We start from the raw sequence: 8319 nt of genomic DNA on the forward strand, positions 1-8319 counted from the left end.
CATTTATCCTAAAAAGCTCACATTCTGATGGCAGAACCTTCCCCATTCCAAGCCCAGCAGCCTATCTACAATAGCTACCCCATGCATAAGTGTGTCCCCCCATCAATGTGCAGCAGAATGTGAGCTGTCTTTCTATTTCTTTGTAATGTACTTTGCATATTATAATAACATAATGGCTATTTTAATACATCATTGAACTCCTATCAATGTATTATGCAATTCAACTACTTTAATATAATTGTTCTCTCAAAGAATACTCATTTAACTGATAAATTCTAAGATCTTCAATAAGTTCTCATCTGTATCTTATCTTTAGCTTTTGACATTATGAGTTCCTGAATTCTCTTTTATTTGGTTTTCATATTACTGCTCTTTTCTGGTTCTCCTTCAATCAGCCTTCTGCAAATCCACAGTCCTGAAGCTGTTTTGAATGAGGCTTCGTCCCTTACCTCTGATGAACTGATATGGGGAATGTAGGAACCCTGAGTGGGTCATCTATTACTGTATGTGTTTCAGACTTGGGATGGAATTTGTTAAAACTGTACTAGTCTGTTATGTATAGGAATTTTGATTCATTCTTGGGATTTATATGTGGAATGGTTATCTGATAATTCCTTTCCATGAGAAAAAAAAAAAGGGGGGGGAGGAAGAGATAGGAAATTGGGGAAAGTGGTGTATTTTTCTCAAAATAGCTGAAAGAATGGGAACAATTCCTATTCACTTTGCCTTAGGCACTTCTGCCTCACCCTTATCTCACCAGTTCAGATTGAATTAGAAACCCTTTACATAACAGAAGGCAGGGCACTGGCAGAGACTCTGTCCATGCAGGGGATACATGTGGTGTGCTGCCTGCTACCAAAGCTTCAATGGGCCAATCCATGTCCCAGAAGGGGTTCAATAATCTATAATTTAACCAAAATCTAGAACAATAAAAAAACCACAAATATAACAAATAAAGGTTAGAACAGTCTAAAATAGAGAGACTGGTCCACAAGGACTGCTACAAGATTTGGGGAGGCCAAAATAGATTGACCAGCAGCCTCCTATGTGAAGAGCTGCTTGTCTTACAAGCAAAAGGCTGTCATTATTTAGAAACTTAAAAAAAAACAACTTGAATATCATAGACACAATATCCAGTAATAGATAGATGATTAGACTAAATACTTATTTGTCCAAGTATTTAGGATATAATGATTACATATTACCAGGTTGGAAACATCAAGAAATGACATATAACCAGATTGGAAATAGTGAGGTATGACATAATTTAATTGCATTAACAGTTTCTATTGACCATTGCTCTGATCATAGAAATCAGTCACAGGAGGAAAAAATGCAGGGACACAACTACAATATAACATAAGCAGTTAGAACTCAACTTTCAGCACATATAGGATGAAATACCTTTAATTAATTTTTACTCCAGTTAATTGTCCCACTGTCAGAGGGTGGAGCTTTAAAACTCCCAAATAGCATTAACTGTAAGCCCATAAAAATTTACTTCCAATAACAAATCCCATTAACCAAAGTTTCAGATAAAACCTAAACAGATATTTACCATAACCTTATATTTATAACAGTAATAATTTCTTACTTTTATTTAAGTAGATGCTTCATAAGTGAACATTATACATACAAACCAGTTTGCTTTTAAAATATCCAATACATAGACAAATATCCCAAATTGCATATTGTCCATAACAGAAACATTTTCAAAAGGACAAAGACAAAGTATTATTTTTAAAAGCCTTTTTAAATGATGGACATACCCACAGGATACAATCAATTAAACTTATACAGAATACCCATAAAGGAATCTGAAAGATTTTTTAAAATATCAATTAAACTTTTAGAAATAGCCCTACCAAATTATAGATCACATTTATGACCATATTCCTTAATCAAGGAAACCATTATATCAAAAGAAACAAATATCCAATCAATTAACTTAAAAGTGGGTCTATCTTTTGAAATCATTTGCCAAAGCCAAGTCTCTGCAGAAAGCAGCTGGGCGGGAGAATTCCACATGGTCAACTGTCCTCTAAAGGGGAAGCTTTGAAAACCTGTTCCAAAGAAAAAACATCAGCCAGTTTAAAATAGTTACAAATTAGTGAAACAAGTTAAAAGTTTAAAATCACAAGCACATTTTATACTAAGCACAGTTGCAACATTGAAATAACCAATTTCCAAATTTCTTAAATCATTGTTCTTAAACCTTTAGCAGAGCTCTTAGCCAACAAAACAGACAAAGAAGACATAACACAGACATAGACTGCACAGTTGCAACATTAAACAAAACATTTAATACACATAGCCAGAGAGTGCCCAAAAAGGCGCACAGAGTCAGATCAGACCAGATGTGTCTTAGGAGACACTCAGGTAGTTCCACACTGCGTCCAGTGGACACGACTCCTCAGAATTTAACACCTGTCGGTGTCCTGTAATTCTGAGAATCCAGAGGCTAGCACAGACAGATGGACAGAACAGGTAAACAGATCAGATTATGTCCTAAAACATCCAGACTTACTCTTCAGTGGCCGAAATAAAGTGTCCACAGTCGAGCATGGCTGCAGCTGAAAACTGCTCTTTCCTGGAGACTCTGGAAACAAATCCAGAGGGCCAGCCTCTCCAGGCCAAGAACCCAGATCCCCAGCCACCCAGAGGCCCAAGGCGGAGACCCGAAGTCTCTATTCTCTAATCCTGTGCTCATTTTCTAACATCTCTCTGGGGCCTCCAAAATGTAATGCAGGAGAAACTGAGGCAGGATAGAGATTAGAGAGTATTTAATATTTTATTTGAAAGGGAAAGATTCACTGGGACCAAACGGATCCATGGTTTGGTCCCAGGGTTGAATGAGACTATCGTCTCCAAGAATCCAGTAAATAATGTGAGTTCTCAATGACATATGTACAGGTGGCTCAGATACAGGGAGTAGACCGAGACAGGGGTGGAGTCAGAGTGCTGAGAGGGGGAAGAGGACTAACAATCCAGTTCTGATGGGTCAGGGGAGGTATGGGGGACATGTGATAAATTACAGAATGGGGAGAGGCACCCAACATTCTGATGATGCCTAAGATAGAAGGTCTTTCTCCTTATCTGGATCATCATGATTAAGAGGGAGAGGTAGTTGAGCAGAACAATTAGAAACTGAGGCAGGACAACTTAGGAAAACTGAGGCATGATAATTAGGGAAACGGAGTCAGGATAATAAAAGAGAACAGTGGTACAACACTACTACCCCAAGGTTGTTATTGGGTTCAGATGAGATAATAATTGGAAAGCACTTAGCATGGTGCTTGGTACATACTAAGTATTATGAAAGTATTAATTATTTTTGTTCTAGTAAATCTGAACAAGTTCCATTAATGATTTCTTGTAATATGGTAAACAAAAAAATTGGGGATTGGTTGGGTCATGATTCTCAAGAAATCTCATGATTCTTAAATTATATCTTCTTGATCTCTTTTCCAGATCAATTGTCTTTAATATTAAATTATTTTTACATTTTTTAATTTTCTCAATTAAAAAAATGTGTTATTTTTTTTGTCTGCTTATCAATTGGGGAACAGCTAAACAAGTTATGATACATAATTATGATGGAATAATAGTGTGCTATAAGAAATGACAAGGGGAGTAGTTTCAGGAGGAAAAACATGGGAAGACTTATGTGAAATATTGCAGAATGAAGTGAACAGAATCTGGAGATTGTACACACTAAGTGCAATATTGTAATAATGATCAACTGTGAAAGACTTAGCTGCTGTGATCAATATAATCATCAGACAGTTCTGAAAATCTCATTGTGAAAACTACTAACCACCTCCAGAGAGAGAACTGATGAACTCTGGGCACAAATTGACGAGTAATTTTCTTACTTTATTTTTCTTGGGTTTGTTTTTTTTGTTGTTGTTGTTTGCAACATAGCTAATATAAATATGTTTTGCATGATTTCACATAAATCATTGACATATTGACTTTCTTCTTGGTAGATGGGGAGAGGGACTAGAGAGAAAGAATTTGAAAAATCAAAAAAATTTTAAACATAACTAACAAATTAAAAGATATTAAATATGTAAATATTGTTTAAAATATTTTAATTTGGGGTGTATCTCAAGCACTAAGGTATCTGCAAATAGCCAAAAAAAAAATCCCAAAAAACCAAAATGGCAATCAGGATAGGCTCCTTATTACCATCATAAAAACATACAACTGAATTCACAAAATCAAATCTATAGAGATTTTTCTGTATATCTTAAGGATATAAAGAGTCAAGGATATAGAGACAACTGTGATTGGATTTTCATTTCCTATAGTAAGTACATTCTAAAGAATGGGAGATTTTGAAATCTGAGAATAAAATCATACTTTCTATTAAACTCTACTGACTTACCTGGTGAAATTTGCATGTGTGCATGAATGCGTGTGTTTCTCTTGAAGACTAATCTATCTGAAATTACAGATATGTTGTATTTAGTTATCTCATAGGGAAGAATAATGAGGACAAAAGTCCTAAAATCACAGACCCTCAAAATTGAAAAGAATTAGAGACTATCTAACTTTACCAATACCAGAATAGGAATTTCATCATAATCACATTCAGATATATTCAAATAAATATAATAATAAAAACGTAACAATGTGCCTCTGTAACCATGGCAATATTTTAAGTATTTTAACCCATAATCTGAATTTCCCCTTTTACAAAACAAACTAACAAAACAAAACAAAACAAAGCAAAAAACAACTCTGCTCTTTTAATTCATTAGCTGTTCTTTCCAAAAAGTAGATCTTATTAAGCTGATCTTCCCAAGGACTGATTCCTAATCCCTGGATCATCTGCCCCCTGGAAGCTAATCCAATATCTTTCCTAAAATATGATACCAAGAATTTAACACAAAACCATAGAATTGATATAATTGAAAAAAAGGGAATAAGTACAGAAGGACTAAAATAATTACCGAGAGAGAGAGAGAGAGAGAGAGAGAGAGAGAGAGAGAGAGAGAGAGAGAGAAAGAGAGAGAGAGAGAGAGAGAGAGAGAGAGAGAGAGAGAGAGAGAGAGAGAGAGAGAGAGAGAGAAAGATTCTAATTAAATTGGGCCTTAAAAAACTGGATTTTTGCTATAACTGTTTTGTGATAGATGAAAGACTTTCCTCAAAACCAGTTTTAAAATTCTGATAGTAAATTAAACATCCTCTTTTTACTTCACATTTTGGCTATGATAAAAATCTTTAAATTGCATGTAAATTCTTCTAAGTATATTGTTGGTGTATAGTTTACCTGTATGTATGGGATATTGAAGCAAAATTAAAGACAACTTTATCTCAAAACTCTTCCAAAGTTTTTCATATTGTTTCTGCCAAGGGTAAGCTTACCACTTCCTCAGTCACTGAGTCAGAAATAGAGTTCTGCTTGCCTATCTACTGAAAGGTTTCATAACATTTCCTTTGCAATGGCAAATTAAAACAGTAAAAGAATTCACATAAAAAGGCTATATTAACTAAGGAATAGCAAATAAAAATAGAAAATGAAGAATATTTCAATGATTTTCAGTTTAATTCCTCCCCACCCCTTTCTATTAATCCTACTAGAAATGCCTCAGTGAGTTTATTACTCTTGAGAAGTAGTTCATTGCTTTCTACTAATGCAAGTGGGAATTGGGGGGAATGAGCCATAGAGGGGATACTACATAAATAAATTGAAAGTTTGTTATATTTTCTTATTTATCTAAATATTTGCATAGTTAATTTCAGGAAACGATATATTGGAATACATGTCAAATACTATATGTGCTTTTTCACTGCTGTTCTTAAAAAAAATTATGATTCCTATCTAAAGAGTTTTATCTTTATCTATAGTTGTTTGAAATTACTAACAAAACTCTTTAGAGAGCCTTTATACCATTATATTTTTATAGTTTCCAATCAATATTCTGGAACCCTTCAAAACAATGAAATGTGGTCCTGAGTTTGAGGATGCCTGCAATGGGAAAGGAAGGAGTTATTTTGAGAGGAGGAACGTTGGATCCAGAAAAAAACAAAAATAAAAAACCCCATAAACAGAGAGCTTTGTCACTTTTATTGTCTTATGACATCTTTAAGCAGGTCAGGTAGCCTTAATGTATATAATATTATTGTATAATATTTAGCCTTAATGTATTCTTATAAGGCCTCAAATTACTTCTTCAAGTTTCTACATTTAAAATTATATAAAATAATTTACACAAGTATTTAGTTCTAAAGCAGTGATTACCAATAATGGCAGAAAAAAAAAACAGGAAGACTGTGATACAATAACAAGAACAAAATCACACTTCTTATAATTTCTTGAGTCACAGCAACAAGGTCAAATCTTGCCTCTGCTTAAATATGACTAGGAAATAATTGGTGGATTCAGGCCACTGTGTTTTCCTGCCACCTTTGATGTGAAGCTGTTTACCACCTCTGACAACATTAATAATACATTAATACTTCAATGAATTCAGGATCTCATTCATATTCATTCATGCCTTCTCATTCTGTGAGAATCTTGTCCATATTCTTCCAAAAATCCTACAGAGAATATTTACCCCAGGTGCTTGGGGCCATCTTCTAATATTTGATTGGTTAGTTGGGTTTTTTACATTTCATTTTTACAGTATAATACTTGTCCATTTGCTAGTCTTTACTCCAGCTACATCAATCAGTGAAAAAGAATTTATTAAACACCTACTATGATTCCAGATATTTTCTTGGTGTTAGAAATCTATAAAAAAAATTAAAACGAAAGAAAGAAACAAGTCCTAATTATATTTGACATTCACCCTTGCAAAACCTTGCGTGCCAATTATTTTTCCCTCCCTCCTCACCTCCAACCTCCCCTAGACAGCAAGTAATCCAATAGGTTAAACATGTGCAATTCTTCTAAACATATTTCCATATTTATCATGCTTCACAAGAAAAATCAGATCAAAAGGTAAAAAATATGAGAAAGAAAAAAACAAGTAAGCAAACAACAACAACAACAAAGGTGAAAATACTATATTGTGATCCATATTCAAAATGAAAGAGCTTTTGAGGCGTTCCTTGAGGAGCTTACAATGTATCTGGGGGACATAACATACCTTTAAGCATATACAATACAGAAACAAACTAGATCCAACATAATTATGTGGAGATTTTTGAGGGATAAGGGGAGGAGGAAATCAGAAAAGGTACCTCAGTCTTGAGCTAAGCCTTGAAAGAAACAGTGGATCATAGGAAACAAAGATGCAGTGGATATGCAGTACAGGCATGTGGAACAGCTAGTATAAAAATACAGAAATAGGAGATGGAGTATTATGTATAAAAACATTAAGAAGACCAGTTTGGATGAATCACAGTGTACATTCTGGAAAGTGAGGTAGAAAGGTAAGGGGTATTAGGTTATGGAAGACTCTAAATGTCAAAGAAGTTCATATTTGATCCTAGAGATGATAGTGAGCTACTGGGATTTATTATATAAGGGATTGACATGGTGATGCATGCACTTTAAGAAATATATTTTTGGCAACTATCTAGAAGATGAATTAGAATAGAAAAATTTGAGATGAGGGCTAATTAGGAAACTATTGCAATAGAGCAAATGAGAAGTGATGAGAGTCTGAATTAGATTAGTGGGTTTTCAAATGGAAAGAAAGAGTGATTATGGAAGCAAGAGGCAGTAAGATTTGGCAAATTATTGGACATGTGTGGTGAGTGATCAGTAAGAAAGAGTTTAAACTAAAAATACAAAACCCATATGACTAGAATAATGAAGGCATTTCCCTCAACAGAAGAAGGAAGTGGAAACTCCAAATTATTATAAATTATTATAGAATATTATAGAAACTATCACAAGCTTACTTGTAAAAACTAGATGAGTATACCATCTTTTAAACCAAAAACTTGGTTCATTTTTTTATAAGTTTTGAAAAAAAATGTAAAAAAAATTAATACTGACATAGTATACAAACTCAAATTATGTCAAAAATTATTTATTAGTTTGTGCAGCTTAACCCAAAGCAAAGCACTGAAAATGCTTAGATGAGCTTTAATCAGTCCCACAGGCACAAAGGTTTGGTCCTAGCCTTACTGCTAATTTTTATTAGACCTACACATGCAAGTTTCCACAGCCTGGTGAGAAAGCCCTTAAAACTTGACCTAAGTTTAAAGGAGTCGGTATCAGGCACACTCCTCAAAGTAGCCCATGACACCTTGCATAACCATACCCCCAGAGTGGAAACTCCAATTCAAAATATTCAATATGTATTTTATGATCAAGATCTGAGACTCAAGAGACATATTATGATTGGTTATGTAATT

Source organism: Sminthopsis crassicaudata, chromosome 5, assembly GCF_048593235.1.
Source record: "Sminthopsis crassicaudata isolate SCR6 chromosome 5, ASM4859323v1, whole genome shotgun sequence".
In the NCBI taxonomy this organism is placed as follows: domain Eukaryota; kingdom Metazoa; phylum Chordata; class Mammalia; order Dasyuromorphia; family Dasyuridae; genus Sminthopsis; species Sminthopsis crassicaudata.